A 21,510-nucleotide genomic window follows, 5' to 3' on the forward strand; every position below is an offset into this window, starting at 1 on the left:
CACATGTTTTCGGCCACAATTTAAGGTCAGAAATACACCTCTTGTTTCTCTGCTTTGCCCCATTATAAACCGATCCTTGTGAGTCTGTACCTCCAGAAAGATCTGTTGCATCTATCTGTGAATATTTACACATATAAAATATATACACACATACATGCACATATATGTACATGCATATACGTGCGTATATATGCTCTCACACAGAATATTCACACTATCTAATTAAAGAGAATAAACCAAACAAAACGTGTCCCTTTACACTCTTTAGTTCACTAATGATTTAAGAAAAACAATTTGAGTCTTCCAAAAATACATCCCAAATGCCTGCCTTTCAAATGTCATCAATCCATGACCACTCATTTAAAAACATTACCCATATATTAGAAAGAATGCTTTTAACTGAGTGGCCTCAACCACTTATAATTTCAATTAAATAACATAATTACAGTCAACAATTTTCTCCATTTTGGCAGCAAATATGCCATACCTCAACATAATTTGTCCTTAGAACCAAGGAATTTAAGCAAGAGGAGAAACATGCGGGCACTAGGAATTCACTACTGCATTTTCTCAGCTCATGGAGTCAACTCATACTCACCCCTAACCTCTTACTGTATGGTCCAGTTACATGTTGGTCTTAGTAACTTAATTATTTTTTAATAACCTTTGCAGTATTAAATGATTTCATTTGAAACATAAATAAGATTACGTTCGTCTACGTCCTTTTAATGCCACATAGGACTTTGGGGGCAAATCCAGCACTGCTATTCCATAGAATGCGCCTACATTATTACTTGGACTGAAAAAGGGTAGGTCACAGGTCTTTCACAGCCTCAGAGGATGTACCACGATCACGCTAGCTGAGGGAAATAAGGTGGCTTTCTATTTCCAAAGTGGGTTTTATTTTATTAACACCACACTGTTTCCTGGCTATATCACTCTGCCCCCAAAGCAAAAGAATATTACTGAAAAGTTTTTAAAAACTGTGACATAAACAAAAAAAAACGAATCTTAAACATATATTATGGTATAATACAGAGAGAAAATCTGAAAATTCCCCAAGTCCCCTGAAATAAAATACAGGTTCTTTAAGAGGGAGTCCCCAAGAAACTCAAGATGCCTATTCTCTTCGCTGTTTTGTCTTGAAATGACCTTCCAAGTCAGGTGTTAGATAACCCTCTTGCATAGACTGTAGTGATCTAACCTTGATGCAAATAAACCATAGAACAAAATTTAATCAGTATATCACTGAGAAAAAGGCCTTTGTCCATCCCAGTGGAGCTTCTAATGACTGTTTTGGCAGTTCTAGCAGGTAGTTATGCTTCCCAGCTCATCTGTATCTCATACTGGTCGAGCAAGCTAATGGAAATGCTGTTAGTGGAATCCAATATTAATGCTCTGTATCGTGCAAACCTGGATGCAACTGAATATATTACACAATTATAGGTAGTATCTAATTCCATAGGTATTAGATACTGTCCTCGAAATTAATATTTTAATGAGGATAGTGAAATAAAGACGACGATCCAGGTAAGGGATCCATGCGTTGTGGCCCCAGCTAAGCTCCTTGCCGCCAGAGCACTGGATCCCTGAGCAAACAGCGCAGACACAGGGATTGTGACAAAAATCCGTATGCAAGCTTTACATGCTGAGTGACACATACTGATGCACAGAGTCAAAGATGTCATCCTCACACGAGCGCCACTCGCTGCAAGCTTGAGAGAGAATGAAGGGGGAAAAGGGGGGGGGGGGGAGTTGCAGTGAGACCTCCAGAAAATAAACAGGGTGTACGGTTTCAAAGGGTGAAGACACAGACATTTCATTGTTCAAGCCAATTATCAGTGGAAAATAATAACAACAGATGGATTCAGAGTCACTGACTTTTCATATGCACTTCATCTCGGCGGAACAGATGATAAAATGCGAGAGCTATCTCAAAAAGGCAAAACATCTTTCAGTAAAAGAACTCTACAGTCCAGATGGGGACCTTCTAAGGCTGCTGATTATCTTCTTATAATGTTGTAAGATAGACTTACTAAAACATTTCAAGAACTGATCAGATATGATGCGTACAATGGCTTCATTATTGGAAGGAGTTGCCTCAGACTTGTGACTAGACCAGGCAGAGATTTCAATAAGGTTAGGACTCTAAGTTTCCTGTTTTCTCATCAGGGACCACAGGTTCCAACTAAAACTGGAATCTGTGCACAACAGGAGAATAAACCATGGCCCAAGGATCCTACATTTGGGCTCTTCTCTCGTTTGAGCAGAAGGAAAAAAAAAAAAAGGGGAGAGATAAACTGGGACTGTGAAAAGGACATTAAATTATCCTAAGCATTCCATCATGATGGGAGAAAATTAGCTCCAAAGCAACTCCTTATTAAAAGCATTCAGTGATAAAATATCATCCTTTATATACAGTTAGAATATCTTAAATATACTTTCCACGGGTGACTGCAAAATAAAATGTGCTTGTAGTAGGAAATAAATATAAATTTCAGGGACGGTGTGATAAACAGTTCGAATAAATGCCAAGCGAACACACAGGCAAGACCCACCAACCGACCCCAAAGCATTCCCACTTAACTTATATATCAGCAAGTCAGACTCACAGGTAAAACACAATAGGTAAACCACAACCTGACAACTTGCTCTAAGAGGAAACGTTAAAATCTCTCATCAGATAAGCCCCATTATTACTGGAAGAACAATGTAGCTGTTCTGTCTGTCTGTCTCCATCCATCCATCCATCCGCCATCGATTCTATTACCTTCATTATTTTGCAAAAATCTCTGAACGGAAGTAAAATATGGTTGAAGTTACTGTGCTAAGGAAAAAGAAAAGCTGATCTTCCTGCTATTTACTAACATACTTAACATTTAAAAAATATTTTTATGAACACACTGTTGACTTCACAAGTTTATAATGTAAGTAAAAAAAAAAAATTTTTTTTAAGAGCGAGGCTTTTCTTTCAAAGGACTCTGACAAAAGTAAATTCGTAGCAGAACATACAAGCACGAAGAAATATCGCCAAGGGCCAAATTCTGCAACTGCTTTAAGAAGCAAACAAGAACACAAAAGACGTGTAATGCAACCATCTGGCTCGCCGCATACCTTATCAATGCCTCAACTTTCTCCCCCACCCCCCCCAGCCAGCCCACACCAATGCCACAAAACCAAATGGCTTCACTTCTGTTTCGTGCACAGCAAATTTACACAATGCACTCGGAATGCAAAAGTTGATTTTTACACATACACTCGTGTCTTAAAATTCTTCCTCACTTGAACCATCTTGTTGTCTTTGTTACTTATTTACAGTGGGGCTTCTTTGAAAAACCACTTGGAACTTCACTGTAATAAAGATGTCCCCACAAGGATCGATCAGTTTAGGTTCAGAAGAATCCCCCTTCGAAATCTTCATCTCCACTATCTTGTGCCTTCTGTGATAATCGGACACTAGATGTCGACGTCTGAAAAAAGAATGCTAAAAGTGTTCCAATTGCACCTTTACTATTTTTGTCTTTTTGCTCTAAATTGTAGGTTGTTTCCCTCATTTATTATGTGAAATAACCCCACTCACTTTGAATCACTGTCCTTGAACGTCAGCATGCCCGCTGGAATTTTTCCTTATTCGGCTCATTCTACATTTACTGAGCAACTACTGTGGTATCAGGAACTGGCCGAACAATGGGTGATCAAAATCATCGTATCCCATATGACGACAGAAACTGCCTACTCCGGGAAACCAGCAACACCACGTTTTATTAAAACATCTTCCACACCAGGTAGGCTGAAGCATCGTGTTCATGTACATATTTATGTGCGTAGATATTTGAAAAGTCATGGCACATCTGCAGGTATCCAGTTGCTTTCAAAGGTAGGAATTAAGACTTTTAATGGAAATCTCTTGCGGGTAAAATCAATATAGGTCGTCATAAATGGTTCTCACAAAGAGGCAACAATGAAAAACCACAATAACTGGGAACGAGAAGGCCTCACAGGCCAACTCTCCTCTCTGCTTTTCTGCAGGGGCAGGCTACAGGCAGGCGTTCTGGGTCAGGCAGGAGCTCTTGGTTGGAATCAAGACTTGCATGGCAGGGGCCACGTCTGGTTTATTTCTGCTTTCTTGCTGACAATGGTTTCCCCCTGAATCCCTCTCCACGTTCCAGGATAAGAAGGCCTTGGCTATTTTCTCAAGGGGCTGATTTTCGGTTCCCTTGTGGGTGTTTCTGCCCGGGACCACAGAGGCTCCTGGTCGGGACAGCAGTGGTAATCTTAGGACACACACAGTGAATCCGGCCACCGGGTGAACGAATCCGCTAATTGTTTAAACCTGCAGTCGCGTCTGGCCACCAGTTGGCAGACACAACTCGTGGCTGCCTAGCAGGCCTAGGTTAGCACAGCTGGAGCCAGATGACAAGCTCTTGAAGACATTCTTCCCGTGGCCACATCTGGCTCCTGGAGGCTTCAATCTTTGGCGAAACATTCTGTTTGGTTTTTCTGGGAACGTTTAGGCAACAGATAAAACCAGGCAGATTAATCTTGACTGTGTGCATTTCAGTTTGGGACAAATTAACAGAATGTAAACTCCATGAAGGCAAGGACTTCATCTGTCCTGCGTGCTGTCTCTTAATACAGAACAGTAGCTACACATGGTCAATGTTCAATAAATATACGTGGAATGAACACCACGCGTCGGCATGTAAGTTGAATAAAGAGAATCCTATATCTCACCCCAGCTCCTCAATCCCTCCGTTATATATACAATGGCTAACATTCCGGGTGCACGTAGAAAAGACCCTCAAAGTGGCTCCCGAGTTGCACTTTACTGTGGACATGTGCACCCAGGGAGAGACACTCAAGAATGAACCCACTCACACAGTCCCTATAGGTGGGAAGACCTCCCAGCAATCTTTCCCTGAAAATAGCCCTCTCCCAGTATTACCCACATCCCGACTTTATTAGTCCTTAAACTGCAAAACTTGGCAGCTACGTGCCCCCAGTGCTCGCGAGTGACCCAAAAGCAGCAGCTTACCTTTTGGCCACCAGAGAAATGCCAAATGATGAGGCAAATTTTCCTGGCTCCTTTTCATCCCATTTCCTTTCCCAGGCCTCTCTTCCTGAATTCTCTGACGTTGGCAGATCCCAGCTCCCTTCTACACTCAACTTTGACCCATCTTTTTTTTTTTTTTTAAGATATTTTAAAATCAGTATTAGGCTTAATTTACATACAACAGAATTCATCAATTTTATGTGTACAATTTGATGAGCTTGGCCAAAAGTATACAGTCTTATAACCACCACCGCAATGTTCACGACATAGAACATTCCCATCTTCCAAAGCTCACCATCGCTCTGGCTCCCACTAGAAATACACTAAGAAATGCCAGGATAATTTAGAACCCTGGGGGGCTCACCCTCTCGGCTCCTTAGCTGAAAAGGTTTCTGATATATACAGGATGCTGTATTAACACTGATACTAGGGAACCTGTAATCCTGACGACAATAAAGCTCTGCCGAATGCCCCCCAGAACTTGACAAACGAGGAGGGACGTTTGGGAGGAGCCTGACGTGGCTGTCTGCGCGCGCGATGCTGCTTCCCCAACCCAGCAAGTTAACGTTCCTAAAACAAGAATGGCTGAAAAGCGGCAGATGACTCTGACAAACTCAGCATATGGTCTTCAACGAAGCAAAGCTACTCAGAAGTGCACCAGATGAAGCTGTTGCCTGAACCTGCTCCCCTTTCTGTCAGGTAAAGCAGCACAGGTGGGGATGGGGTGATTCTTTTCTGTTCACTCTGAGTTTCTGAAAGGAGCTCTGCGTCCACCCTGAGGAACTGGGGGAGGAACTGCTCACCTTGTAAAAAGTGGGCCAGGGAGACTCCTAGAATACCCCCAAAATGCCTCTCCTCCTTTGTTCCAGATTTTTGGAATTACTTTAAACATGGTTCGAAGGCCCTCCCGCAATCCCACAGTCACAAGGGGAGTTGAAGATAATCAAGGGAGAAGCGGCACGACAGGACACAAATGATACCCACCCAGTCCTTAGCTGCGAAGAGACTATAAAAACCACCAAAAGAAAACAGAAAGAAAATTTTTCTAATTAGGGAAAAACCCTGATGGCAGTTTTGGGGGGTCGGGGTGAAGGTGGCAAGGCCCAGGATGAACATCTTCATTTCTTTTTTGTTTGTTTGTTTGTTTGTTGCGGTACGCGGGCCTCTCACTGCCGTGGGCTCTCCCGTTGCGGAGAACAGGCTCCGGACGCGCAGGCCCAGCGGCCATGGCTCACGGGCCCAGCCGCTCCGCGGCATGTGGGGTCTTCCCGGACCGGGGCACGAACCCGTGTCCCCTGCATCGGCAGGCGGACTCCCAACCACTGCGCCACCAGGGAAGCCCTATCTTTATTTCTTAATGCTGCCTGGGGCTGCTTCAGTTAAAACTCAGTAGTCTGTAAAATAGTACCGCACAGTAGAGTTTAGTCTAGACTAGTTCAGACCTTACAAGCACAGATTCAAGTTCAAGACTTCAAAACTCAGCTCTGCTGCTTACTGGCCTTGTGAACTCAGGCAAGTTACTTCACTTCTCCACCCCTCAGTGTGCTCATCCACAAAAACGGGCTGAATGATAGAACGTAATGCGCTTTCGAGGAATTAAGAGCATTAACATAAAAAAGTGCTTAGAAAAGTGCCTGGGGACTCCCTTGATGGTCCAGTGGTTAAGAATCCACCTTGCAATGCAGGGGACGCTGGTTTGATCCCTGGTCGGGGAAATAAGATCCCACATGCTTCGGGGCAACTAATCCCGTGTGCCGCAGTGAAAGATCTCACGTGCCACAACGAAGATCACACGTGCCACAACTGAGACCCGACGCAGCCCAAAAATAATTAAATAAATAAATAAATATTTTAAAAGAGAAGGAAAGGAAGAAAGAAAGGGAAGGCAAAGTGCCTGGCACATAGTGAGTGCTAAGGAAAAGATAGCCACTGTTATTTTAACCAGGGATAATGTAACTGAAGTAAATCTAAAACTTCCCACGCTTGATTTCTATCATCTCTACAAGTTGTTAATCATATCTGGTTCTGTGCCATGCTACAGGCTAGAAAAAAAGGAAAGAACGTACAGCAGATTTTAAACTTAACAACACAGTGCTAAAATAAAATCAAAGTATTTATTTTCCTCCCTCAATATTAGCTGGAGAATCGTAAGTTTAAGACTGGGGTCTCACCGGTCTCCGTGGAGGGTAAATCATCAGCTGTAAGACGGCTACAGTCCAAGCGAGCGGCAACTGCTCGTCCCGCCAACGACCGAAAAGGACTTTGCGGCCATGTTCAAAGAAGGTAAGAGAAGAATCTGGCCTGAAACCCAAAGGTCCTGAAACAGATTTTCTCGTACTTTTCAAGTCTGAGCATATAGATTCTGTTACTGATTTAGGGTCTTAAACAGTTTGATTATTTTCTAAATGCCTTTCAGCTCACCTTTAATAACATGTTTCTTTGACTTGGCTGAACTATGCCTCAGAAGAATTACAAGCGGGAATACGGCTGGGTGAAAGGTTCAGTGAACTAATCCACACCTGGTCCATGTAAAAAAAAAAAAAAAAAAAAAAAAAAGGCTCATATTTTCCATATAGAAACATGTCTCTTTATATGAACCAGGCTTTCTTTTATTTAATTGCTAAGGCACTTTCTACACCACACAATCTTGCATGAGCTTCTTCAGTGGGGTGGGGAAAAGGCCATAGGACCCCCACCCAGTCATTCCATGGAGTTTTATCAGTGACAGAAATAATAATAACAATAATAATAATACAGCACAAACCCCCATTTAGGATACGAAGTGATAGATTCATTTCACCAGAAATTCCTTGACCAAGTTTTACCAAGGACAAAAGACCAGCCTGTCCCCCCAGAAAACAGACCGGGGGTCAAATGAGATGTCTTGTGTCTTCATGACCAAAATTCAGATTTGTTCTACACCAGCCATTGTGTGATCCGGACTTTTCAGTGGAGGGAATAAGGCTTATATGGGAAAAATCTCAGATGAGAGAGGAGAACACACACATTTTAGAGCTGAAAGGTACCTGTGAGGGGATCTAGCCAAGGCACTCCCTCCTGAGGAGCAGATTCATTGTGTGACTGAGACCGCACAGGTGATGTGGAAGAAAGCAAAGACAAGAGCCTCTGACTCCCAACAAATGTGGAAAAGAGACGGCTGGAGAAGATGGCCGTTGGGAACATCAATCACGTCAGAAGGAGATTTTGGAGCAGGGTCCTGTGAACAGCAAGAAGGCAAGACAAGGGACACAGGCATCACAAAGGTCCCCTGGACTGTGCCAGCCTGTTGCATATGAACTACAATCTAAACAAGCTAACTTTCTTCTAGAAAGTCATTCACTTCAGTGCTCCAGGTATCTTGTTTTTTCCTCTCAGTTTTATTCCTAAGAAAATGCCTTTTAATCAACTCTGGCTTGAAGTTAGTAGGAAAAGAGATTTTTCCACACCCTGGATAAGAGGGGCCAGAGTGAAGCGGAAAGAACATTTCACTAGAAGGGAAGAGAAATGTGGTTCTACTCCTGGATTCACCAGCGACTCTGCTAGAATTTGGTAATCCTCTTCCCTTCTCCACACCTCAGTCACCTTGTTGGGAGAAAGAGTGGTACCCAGGGATGATATTCAACTGGTACACAGTGGTTGCCTGAAGAAGTTGTTAAAATACTGAAATACTGTGCTTCCCTGGTGGCGCAGTGGTTCAGAGTCTGCCTGCCGATGGAGGGGACACAGGTTCGTGCCCCGGTCCGGGAAGATCCCACATGCCGTGGAGCGGCTGGGCCCGTAAGCCATGGCCACTGAGCCTGCGCGTCCGGAGCCTGTGCTCCGCAACGGGAGAGGCCACAACAGTGAGAGGCCCATGTACCGCAAAAAAAAAAAAAAAAAAAAAATACTGAAATACTTGTATACAGGCTGGGAAACTGCCTTTGCCCCCAGGTTACCCAAGTACACCCTTGGCCACTACCTTGAACTTCCTAGGATCAGAAGCACAGAAAAGGATGTCCTAGCACCCTGCCCCAGTGCTATGCTGGGTGTCCTTCCTGCACGGCCAACGTCTCTGCTGTACCTCTCAGCCATATTGACCAACAACCCCGATGCTTTGAGAAGCCCTTTTCCAAGGCTATGATGTAAGGACCACGAGGACAAGCTAGCTTATGGATGGAGGAAGCCACTACCTGGAGCCCAGTGAGAGACAGGAGGCCTGGGACAAGCCAAACAAAAGGCCCGTGAGGAACCCACCTTCCTCCGCAAGTTACTTTCCCCACTTGGAGCACTTAGATGTGGGCCTGGAGTCAGGAGGCAAATCAGTGGAATCTCAGGGCAAATCCTTAGGGCTAAAGTTGTCTCCAAAACCTGGAAAGAAACCTATCATGTGAAACAGCTCTCAAAGTGAAATCCTGAGCTCTGAGGGACATTACGAACACATGTCATCAAATTATATTTACCGTGGAAAGCTCTAGTAGCTCAGACTTTCTACTCTGCTTCTACAACTCTTTAGGAAAAGGAATATTTCTCTATCCAATGTTCCAAATTTCCACATCAGAGTCAAGGCATTATACATGTTGAAATACATAGGAAAGGAACAAAAAAATCTCATTACTGTCGTTCCCTTCAACCGTCTGTACCTTCTTTGCCACCACTACTCAAAAGTCACTCCAACGTTCTGCTGGCTGACGTGACACCATGCTGTCACTTGATCAGGTGAGAGGTACCACGTGGTATGAATACTGATCCACAACCACATACTAAATGGGAATTTGCAAAGGCGTGCTCCGGAGACAAAGACGTAACTGTACAGAAATATTAACTAAGAATTTAAGTAAGCGGGCTCCCTGGAGAAAAAAAAAAAAAAGTTCTGAAGTAGCAATACAAACTATATTTAATAGCAACAAAAAGTATTTTCTTTTTGGGAGAGCAATCTGGGCTTCTAAAAGTGACTGCCTTTCGCGTGACTTAGGACACTACAGTATGCCTGAATTCTTCCACTTCCTAAAACACAAATGCTAGGCACCCCAATTCTACCTCGTGAAAGTTCGTTTTTTAGATTCACCTTCTCCCAAATACAATACGCAAATAAAAAAGCTATTTTGAGACCTGTTTTCTCCGCCGCCCACCAACAATTGTTATTTTCCTAAGCGCTCGAGTATCACAAGTCCCAAAGAACATATGTTCCCAAGGAAGGAAAAAAAAAACGGGCTCTAGAACTAATACACAATGAAAAATAAATTTAAAGCAGCCTTCTGGTCTGACATAAGAATATAAAAATGATATGAGCAGGAACAGCCTAGTTTACATACTTTTCAGTCACAGCTGCTGCTCTAAAACCACAATACCTTTAAAATGACATTTTAAGGAAACAGATACGGCAAGGCTGTAGCTGTAGCTGTAGCTGGATGAAGCTATCGCTGAATTCAAGGGGCTTCTCTTTCTATGCGCTTACTTTATACAACCCTGTACACTGGCACAATTAAGAGGAAAAGAGTGGTTCACTTTTAAATAATGTCATGATAAACCGAGCAGATTACAAATAATTTTACCCAAGAGGACTTTTTTTTTTTCTTTCTCCTTTAAAATCACCAGACTCAGACAACAAAACAGAGTATCAGGGACAGGAGGAACAAGTCCTCTCTTCTTGGTTAATATTTAATCGGGTGCTAAAAAGTTCTCGGAGAGACCTCTGCACCTCCAGTGACAAGGCGCACAAGAGGTTCCTCTCTCTTCAGAAGATGCAGGCCCTTCCCTGAATAAATGAAAATAACATACAATTAAATCAGACTGTTCAATTAATAAATTACTTCGGTGGACCTCGAAGGCCAAGTCGTATTTAATTACATAATTTAAAAAATATTTGCACGTTGCAATCACTGAAATTGCCTTTGAGGTTTCATAATACACACTTAACACTTGAGTTAGAGAACAAATTTATTTAATAAATGCAGGCCTAAGAGCTAGAAGGCCATACCACTCACACTGCAAAATCACTTAGCACATCCTCAGAAAAAGCAAATAAACTTTTCCGCTATTTAGACGTGGGCTGCTGTTGAATGTCAGGAGAGGCTGGCTGATTTCTTGTGCATTTTCTCTGTCATGTGTTGCCTGTAAATCTGACCACTTTGAGAGGTAATTAGAATAGAGCTAAGGGACAAAATGGTTCCAGTTAAAGATAAAGATAAACTAAGGTGGAAGATGTCAAGAACCCCGTAGTAAAAACCTCTTCAGAGTAAAACAAAGAGAAGTCGTATTACCGCCCCATTTTGCATTCCTTAGAATCCCAAAATACACCATAAATTAACATGGTTCCTGAGTGTAAAGACGTGTTCCATTAGGGAAGCGCACACAAACTTAGGGTTGAGGAGGACGTTCGTAAAAGGGATAGAATTACGTGGTGTCCAAAAAGAGGGCAGAGACGTTTTAAAGTGACTGCATTTCTTACAGTCACTTTATGGCCGTGATACTGGCATTAAGTGAATTTTCTAGAAAACCACTTGACCACTTTGGCACCACAACTTGTTTGGCCCTCACATTTTGATGGAAACCTTTGTCAGACACATACACTTTCAATAACCATCGCGTGCTTTATACCCACGGCGGCCTGAGAGCTTTTTCAACTCTGTGGGGCTAACTCTATTTACACCAAAAGCCCCAGACCGCCATGACAAGGCTGTTATTTGCGTTTGCAGGTCTTCCCCTTAAAGACTGCAGTCATGTGCACCCCGCCACATGCCTGTTCTGCTTCCCTCCCCAAAGCCTCCAACTTGCTGCTAACGAACTGCCCGTCAGAAAGGCATCGAAAGTTCTGAAACTTCGAAATTTTAAATGAGGTTTAAGGAAAAGATTCCGGTGAAACCTTGGTATCTGTTACAAAACAAAATGAGGAGATTCATCTCTCAGCCCCATGTCCCCTTCTCTCTCTTCCCTTTCACAGATTTCCAGAAAGCACTGTCTACACTTGCATTCTCCCTGGATTCACCTCCCACACCTCCCTCGGCCCTCACAGCGGCTCTGTTGCCAAGGTTACTGAGTTTTAAGTCTCTCCTGATTTGGTCCGTTAGCTACATTTGCCAACTCTCTCTTCTTCTCAAATCCTGCTCCTCTCGGAGGGTCCTCCCTGGGACCCCAGCCGTCCATTATCTTCCAGCTTCCTCAGCGCCCAAGGAGTCCCCATCCCACGGTCCCTCCCTCAGGGAGGTGGATGTTCCCACCATCCACCCAGTAAATGAGGCCAAACACGATGGAGGCTGCTTTGATGCCTCCTCCACAGCATCCAATAACCAAAGGCATTCAATTATTTTTCCTTTTCTTCATCTCAATCGAGACTCACTAGCCCACGCCAAGAGAGCCTCGTGTGGACTCTACAAGGGCCTTTTGGAGGCTTTTTCCTGTCTTTGTACCTGCTCTCTTCAAACCAATCTACACAGAAGACAAACTAACTTGTAAAAAATTACAAGTTTGCAAAATCTTTTCAATTCCTGGATAGCTTCCCTCACTCTCATCTTACTATTTTGGGCATTGGGAGGCATCTCAAAATTGATGGAGCTGCCACAGGCTTCCCAGATGCATGTCCCACCCACGCTTAAAAAGTTCTTAGGGCTTCCCTGGTGGCGCAGTGGTTGAGAGTCCGCCTGCCGATGCAGGGGACGCGGGTTCGTGCCCCGGTCCGGGAAGATCCCACATGCCGCGGAGCTCCCGGGCCCGTGAGCCATGGCCGCTGAACCTGCGCGTCTGGAGCCTGTGCTCCGCAATGGGAGAGGCCACAGCAGTGAGAGCCCCGCGTACCGCAAAAAAAAAAAAAAAGTTCTTAGCTTCCTAAGGGCCAGAAAGTCAAGGTGAAATGTGCAAAGGTACTCAGAAGGTCCTTTGTGTTGGTGGTCCTGCCTGGTCTTCTGATTGCACCTCTTGCTATGCCCGGACTTTCAGTCTACCATCAATAGACACTATAATAACATATAATAACACACACCCTGCACCCTCCCAGCCCCAAGCCTTCACACAGACCACCGATCACTACTCTGCCTTACTTCTCCTAGAGAGGGTTCACCTGTCTCACGTGACAAGGGCCTAAATGCCACACGCTCCAAGAAGCATTCTCTAATCTCTCTTTAGATCTATGCCCCTGTTATTGGTTCCATTTGCATACAGTGCTTGTCCTAATATAGCAGTGATTCCATTTTATAACAGTGCTGTGTCTAATCAATAGTTTCGCCTGGTAACCTGCATGCCCATTCTATTAAAACCACTTCAAATATCTTAAAACGAATTTTTTTTTTTTTTATTGAGGCATAGTTGACACACATTATATTAGTTTCAGGTCTACAACTGATCTCTCTCCTTCAAAGAATAAAGTTGATGAATATCAACTTGATATTGATATTGAAAGTCAATGACAACAATTCTTTGGTTCCTTCATAAAATCAACTTTTCTCCTTCTTAATTCCTCTCCCCACTAAAACCGTTCAGCAGGGTGAGGTCAAGCAGATCGCATCTGCATAGTATTCGTTCACAACTCTGAAGATACGAGAAATGTTGATAATTCAATGTTGATAATCATGGTTGATAATTCTGTGAATGACTGAGACATAATCTGAGCAAAAAACGTTACGTTCCCTTGAAGTAAAATCACCTTACTGTTCATAATACGCTGCAAAGGAAAAAGAATGAGCAAGGAAGCTATAAGGACTTAATCAAATAGACTTCTTGTAAGTAAGAACTGAAATTCACTATCCACCAAAAATGCAATTACCCTCCCCCTACTAAGAGCGCCCTAATTTAGACTCTGCACAAAAAGAGCTTTCAGGTTATAAGACAATTTTACATTAAGGTCTTAGATGAACCTTAATGCCATTCCCTCTCCTGGATGTGTGGTCTGCTAAACTTCAGCTTTAATTATTTCATCACGCATCCCACCTCTAGCAGTGCAAACTTTGCAGCAGTCTTCAAAACGGTGTAAAACAAAGAGCCGTGATGGGTCAAACCCGTGAACTGCAATCTTTGGCAGATTTGGTGTTAAGACAAGAGAGCTGGTGCCAGCCAACAACAGCCTCAGACTCAAGAAACGGTATCACTTAAGTGATGAAAGGATAAAAGCCAACCTCTGGAAATGTGAAATGACCAGGTGGGCTATTAATGACAAATAAGGCCATGGAACATTCTCTGCGGGACTGATATTTTCAGAGACCCAGAACTAAAACCATCAGAAAAAAAAAGTGTAGTAGGTGGGGGAGGGGGAATTGGATTAAGGGAGCCAAAAGGGACAAACTTCCAGTTATAAGACAGCTGGCTACTACGGATATTACATACAACATGATAAATATAATTATCACTGCTATACATTATATGTGAAAGTTGTTGAGAGTAAGTGCTGTGAGTTCTCATCATAAGAGAAAAATTTTTTTCTAATTTCTTTAATTTTTATCTTTATGAGATGATGGGCGTTCACTAAACTTATTATGCTAATCATTTCATGATGCCTGTAAGTCACAGCATTATGCTGTACACCTTAAACTTACGCAGTGCTGTATGCCAGGATAAAAGTGAAGGGAAAAAATATAAATAAATAAAGATAGACATAAAAAAAGAAAAAAAGTGTGTGGTTTATAATGTAGTCAAAGGTGACTGGCAGATGTGATCAGATCTTATCTTTCATAATTATGACCTGGCTGGGTCATTTAACTTCTCTGATCCTCAATTTCTTCATCTGTAAAATGGGTTCATGAAATCTCTGTGGGAGTCAAACAGGATTGAATGTGTCAGGCTCACAGGCAGGACTTTTGCTTGCTTACGTGTGTGTCGAGGTGTGTGAAACTAGAGAAGAGAGTGATTTTTGATCCAACCCCAACATTATTCCTCCAGTTACTTAGCAAACGTTGGTGGACACCACTCTGCCACATGGAAAGTAAAGAAGAACAAAACCTGGCCCTGCCCTCGAGGAGCTCAGCGTCGAGATCTATGCTGTCCCAAACAGGAGTCGGTAGTCACATGTGGATATTTTAATTAAAATGAAATGAAAACCAAAAATCCAGGTCCTCAGTGGCACAAGTCCCATTTCGAGTGCTGAACAGCTACACGTAGCTGCCAGTTAGGTACCGGCTACCATACTGGAAAGCGCAGAGCACTTCCATCACTGCAGAAAGTTTTATTGATCAGCTCTGGTTACAGGGGCAAGAAGGTTAAGTATATAGGGAAATTCTAACACGTTGTGATAAGGGATGATTTGGTAGCAGCAAAGATTTTATAATGGACATGATATTCTTGAAAGACAGGTAGTTTTTAATTTTTTTGAGGAAAAAGGGGGAGTCAGGGGGTGCAAACCACAAGCGCAAAGGCACTTCAAGAGGCATTCTGAGTGCTAGGCAGGAAAGGTCAGCGAGTCTTGGTGACTGGTTAAGTTCATGGGGAAGCAATGGCCAGAGACGGGCTTGGAAGATTAGGATCCAATTCTGGAGGCCTCACAAGCCAAAGTAGGAATCAGGGCTTGATTCAGAAAGAGTGACCTATCGGACGTGCTTTACAGAAAACTAACCATGCAGCGGTTGTCAACTCTGGAGATGCACACGACAACTCCTCTGGACAGTTTCGGAAAATGCTGATGCCAAAGTCCCTACCCTCACTCAATTATATCCAATTCTGGGCATGGGGCCTAGACTTCAGTAAGTAAAATCCCAAAGTGACTCAAGCGCAGCCAGGGTTGAAAACCAATGCAGATGACGAAGAACTGGCATTGTAGTTAAGCTGGAATGAAGAAGTACGAGGAAAAGTCTACTGCAACAGTCCTACCAACAGGTAGGTGGTGGGGACCTCACCTAACACAGGAACAGGGAGGATGAAGAAGAAATGCTGATTTGGGAAGAAGTTTCAAAGACAGAATTTATATGACCTGGAAACCAAGAATATGAGCGATCAGAGAAGAAAAAATAGAGTACGATACAACTTCTAGCCCATGGCAATAATGACCAAGATCAAGCGTGCAGAAAATCGAACAGGTTTAAGAGAGAAAGAGTGACAATTAGTTCAGTTTGAGAGGCACTGCCTAGTATATTCCACAGAGCAACTGGTAGAAAAGTCCAGGAAGTCAGAAGAAATATCAGTCTGGATTCTGCTAGAGAAGAAGGCCAGAGAGTGGGGCACAGAGAACTGTGAAGAATAACCTTCAAGAACGGAAAAGACATGCACTTTTCAAGTTCTGCTCTATCCCCACCTATTCCACACTGTACATCAATGCCCCCATCGGCCTGGCATCACCAACAGGTCACAGGCATCCTGTCCCAACACCACTTCCTGGCTGTACGGCCTTGAACAAATCATTAGACTCTCTGGGTCTGGGATTCAATTTCTTAACACTCAAAGGAGAGGGCTGAACTAGAACTAGACGCTCGCAAGGGGTCCTTCCAGTTTGAAGATTCTACAGATACATTACATTCTGAAGAGCAGAAATTATACATATAATTTAGAATACCTTCTAGCATTTATATACGCACTCATTTCTATAACATTTATATTCCAGAAATGTTATATATTCCTGAGATTGTATACATACAAATTAAACAGATTTCAAGAAAGTTACGTAAGCGTATTTCCTTTTGTCAGAAATCTGTCAAAAAGACACACTCAACATATTGTTTAGTCCTGAATACCAATTTTTTTTTTGTTTTTCCTTTGCAGTGCTGAAGTAAGGGGTTGCAAATTCCAGTGCCTAAAGGGACAGAGGATCACATTAATGAGTAAAACAGCCCAGAGGAGAACGACAAACTCTAGCCCACGCCCCAGCTAAAGGGGGCAGCCGCTCCACTGCGGATCCAGTGTTATTTCACTTTTTTCACAAAACCCAGAATCCTAGACTGCTTCAGGTATAATCTCTTGATATTTAAGTGCTGGTGACCAACACAAACCCAACAGGCCTGAGGCTGTCAGACTGTGCCCTGGACCCAAAGTGTACCATCCTCTGTGATTTTTACTTCAGCAAACATAAAGCATTCACAAAGCAAGAAAGAAGGCCCTATGTCAGATCAGACAACAGGGTTTAGTGTAAGAGCGTCAGACCGATGACACCAGCCTACGACTTGTAGGTACCTTTACACCTAGTGCCTATAATAATATCTCCCACAAAATACACTAAGTTTCATGAAACATCTGTGTGGGGTTTCAATGGAGAAGAGCACCCCTGATAAATGAATTCTTTGTGTACCAAATATCAGGTGGACTTTAACACTTCGAGATAGGAATGTGATGATTTATATCCTGCTGACAGCAGCCAATACCCCTCAGTGTATTCAAAATAGAAAAGTACTTTATTTAGCAATATTGCTCTATTTCTTGCTTTCAAACGGGGGGGGGGGGACCTTCTCTTTTTATTATACTGTTGTTGTTGTTGTTGTTTAATGTGAAGCACTAAGCAATCTGGCACACGTTAGCAGGAAGAGGCCAACCGTACATGGAATATACCGTTACCCTCATCTTCAAAGCATAATGAAATGGGATCTTCTGCTACCAGATCACCTTAAAACCAGTACAAAGGAGAGGCACTGCTAAGCAGGAGTCTGTATTCAAGAAGGTTGTTCTGTACTACCCAATGGACTCAAGGGGGGAGAAATCCATGAGTAGAAGCACAGAAAGAAGCCCAGGTGGAAAACAACAATTCAATAATAACTACAATACAGCTTCCAATGATACCCCAAAACACCCGGTCACAATGTGGGTTTCCAGTTCACCCTATGACGATCGTGATGGCAGAGGGGAGGTGATGGCGCTCTGGCTTGTAACACAAAACTTGTAACAGTTATTCATGAGGGGAGAATGTGTTTTCAAAGAACGGAGAAGAGTAAAGGGAGAATTTGAAGCCAGGTACTTTAGCACACGATTTCAGTTTGTCTAAGGAAAAAGTAACAAAAGCTTCCTCTTTAAATTACCTGCCTCAAGAAAGGCTTTCTTGTCATGCTCACTAGGTATGTGTCTTAAGTGGGTAAATACTGGGATAAATTTTAAGCAAATTCCTAAATACGAGCAGTTGAGAGGAAAGGAGAAAACAAAGGATGCAGGAGTTGGGGAAGTTGGGTTGTACGAGGCTGTCTGGTACAGGAAGGGAATGAACTCTAAGTCTGGAGAGACCCAGGGGAAGGGTGGAAAGAGGTGATAAACCCACCCTAGTAACAGCAGAAGCAGGAAGAGAAGGATAATTAGAAAGCAACACTTAGTATGTCCCAGCACTACACTGTTCTTATTCCCATTTAACAGATGAGGAAGTGAAGGTCCTGCAGGAGAATGAGGCCCAACTCATACAGCTAATAAATGGTGTGGCGTGGATTTGAATCCCATTGTCTTTTCTAGAATCCAGTGTCTCAACCACCATGTTATGCTGCCTCCCAAACTTGGAGGCCACAGGCCAATACTGAACAAAAGCAGGTAAAGACCAAACCAGAGGTGAGAAGAGAAAAGATGCCTTCAGAAATGCTTTTAAGGGCCGACTCCTCCTTATGGGAGGAAGAGTTGAAAGGGAAGAAGTGACAGCACTGCTGTCACTTCAAGGAGAGTAGAGAAACAGACTCACTGTACTGAGATAGGTTTCCCAGCTGCAACATAAAGATCACTTGCTTTCCTTCCTCAGTCGGCCAACTGCAAGAGAACGGAACTATGTTTAAATAGGTACCCACGAATCATGAAATCTGACCAATCAATTTCTCGAAGTTATAAACAGAACAAATGGTCTGCTGTAAAGGGAAGTTCAATTCTATCATATATAAGTGTGCACACATGCACGTGTGTGTTTACTGATGACAACTGTATCTGAATCTCAAAGTCCCTCTAATCTAATTCTCACTTGTTTTGATAATCAGCTCTTTCAAAATCTGGTGCACGTGTGTGTTTATATTTTTATCACCAGGATACAGAAACATTTTGCTGAATCAGGAATATCCACCCAGGATATTCTCCCAACTTTCTCTCCACGAGAGAAGATCATACAGGTACCTCAAACATCGTTATCTAAAATTATACCACAAAGTCTGTTCATTAGCATTAGAGATGTTTGGAATTATTTTTCATTGATGAACTGAGTAGTGTTCAAGACACATGATCAGCTGAAAAGATTGTGAGTGCCAAGGAGCCCAGCAGCCTCATACCTTGAGAACTGTACTTGGAATCTAGATCTCATCTGGTATGACGAGAGAACCCTGTCACCTTTCAGCTAGGAAGTTGGCTAGTTCTTCCACCAAAATAGTATTACTTTCTCCTCATACCTTTCCCATGGAGTAAGTTGTATGACTTTTCTGGGCATGCTCCCTGACACATCTCTGCCTATATGGCAGAATTCTGGCTGAGACATGCCTTCAGGGCAACTTACCACAGAACAGTGAGGGTGTGAGAGCGGGAAATACGTAACCCTGTTTCCTGCTAATCATGGTAGTTATCATACTGGCCAAAAGCTCTGACAGTTTTGGAATGGCCAAATTGGCTCCATTTGGTTCTCAGTATCCTCCACCTGCTGCTGACTGGGTTTCTATGATCAGCTGCAACATGACTTAATCGATCCACTTGGCTGCAATGGTTGAAACGGTTGGAATGCTTGACCTAACCAAACACTGCAATCTCCTTTCACAAAGTCTAGATCTATTAAATGTCACAACACAAAGCTGCCCTAGGGCATGAGACATCAGGAACTACAAAAGCAGCCAGAAAACAATTAACAAAATGACAAGAAGCACATACCTATAACTACTTTGAATGTAAACAAATTAATTCTCCAAACAAAAAACAGAGTGGCTAAATGGATTAAAAAAAAAAAACAGGATCCATCTATATGATGCCTACAAGAGACTCACTTTAGATGTAAGACACACACAGACTGAAAGTGACAGGATGGAAAAGATATTCCATGCAAATGGACACCAAAAGAAAGCTTGAGAAACTATAAGCAAAGACTAAAGTAAGAGACAAAGAAGGGCACTGCATAAGGATAAAGTAGTGAATCCAACGAGAAGATATAAAATTTGTCAACTTTTATGCACCCAATACAGGAGCACCTAAGCATATAAAGCTGACATTAACAGACAGCAACAGAATAGACAGCAACACAGTATTAGTAGGGGACTTAAATACTCTACTTTCGTCAAGGGATAGATTATTCAAACAGAAAATCAATTAGGAAACATTGACCTTAAATGACACATTAGAGCAGATGGACTTAAGAGATACTTATAGAACATTCCATCCAAAAGCAAAACAATACACATTCTTCCCAAGCGTATATGGGATATTTTCCAAGACAGATCATATGTTAAGCCACAAAATAAGTCTTGATAAATTTAAAAGGATTTAAATCATATCAAGCATCTTTACCAACTATAATGGTATAAAACTAGAAGTTACTTACAGGAAATAAACTGGAAAATTCATAAGTATGTGGAGATTATACACCATCTCACTGAACAACCAACAGCTCAAAGAAGAAATCAAAAAAGAAATTAAAAATACCTTGACACAAATGAAAATGGAAATGAAACATACCAAAATTTATGAAATGCAGCAAAAGCAGTTCTAAGAGGAAAGTTCATAGCAATAAATTCCTATCTCAATAAATAAGAAAAGTCTCGAACAGCCTAACTGTATACCTCAAAGAACAAGAAGAAGAACTGAAGCCCAAAGTTAGTAGTAAGAAGAAAATTAAAAAAACTAGAGCAGAAGTAAATGAAATACAGATTTAAAAGACAACAGAAAAGGTCAATGAAACAAAGAGCTAGATCTTTGAAAAGATAAAAAAAAAATGTCAAATTTTTAGCTAGGCTCACCAAGAAAAAAAAGAGAGGACTCAAAATCAGAAATGAAAAAGATGTTACAAACGATACCACAGAAATACAAAGAATTCTAAGAGAATACTATGAACAATTATACACAGATTGGAATACCTACAACAAACACGTAAATTCCTAGAAACGTATAAACTATCAAGACTAAATCATGAAGAAACAAATTCTGAACAGACTGGTTACTAATAAGGAGATTGAAGCAGTAATCAAATACCTCCCAGCAAATAAAGTCCAGGACGTACTGGCTTCACTGGTGAATTCTACCAAACACTCACAGAAGAATTAATACCAATCCTTCTCAAACTCTTCCAAAAAACAGAAGACGAGGGAACCCTTCCAAACTCATCTTAGGAGGCCACAATTACCCAGATACTGAAAACATACAAGGATGTCAAAAGAAAAGAAAATTATAGGCTAATATGGCTGATGAACAAAAATGCAAAAAATCTCCATCAAAATATTAACAAACCAAATTCAACAATACATTAAAGGGATCCCACCATGATCACATGGGATTTTTTTCAGAGGACGCAAGTATGGTTCAACGTCCACAAGTCAATGTGATACACTACAAAATGAAGAATAAAACTCATATTATCATCTCAATACATGCAAAACATGCATTTGACAAAATTCAGTATGCATTCATGATAAAAACTCTCAACAAAG

The 21,510-nt window shown here is 42.2% G+C and overlaps 1 protein-coding gene across 6 annotated transcripts in view; it reads right to left on the reverse strand.

Moving 5' to 3' along the window:
• Positions 1–21,510, reverse strand: part of FOXP1 (forkhead box P1) — a 597,337-nt gene that overhangs the window by 332,671 nt on the left and 243,156 nt on the right. The window contains exon 5 of one of the 6 annotated variants that reach the window (XM_027121385.1): positions 18,588–18,652. The exons of the other annotated variants lie outside the window; for them this stretch is intronic. The gene's annotated coding sequence lies outside the window, so the exon portion shown is untranslated. The remainder of the gene's footprint in view (positions 1–18,587; positions 18,653–21,510) is intronic. 6 annotated transcript variants of the gene reach the window in all.

Source organism: Aethalodelphis obliquidens, unplaced genomic scaffold, assembly GCF_003676395.1.
Source record: "Aethalodelphis obliquidens isolate GAN/ISIS:26980383/991018 unplaced genomic scaffold, ASM367639v1 scaffold22, whole genome shotgun sequence".
Taxonomy (NCBI): domain Eukaryota; kingdom Metazoa; phylum Chordata; class Mammalia; order Artiodactyla; family Delphinidae; genus Aethalodelphis; species Aethalodelphis obliquidens.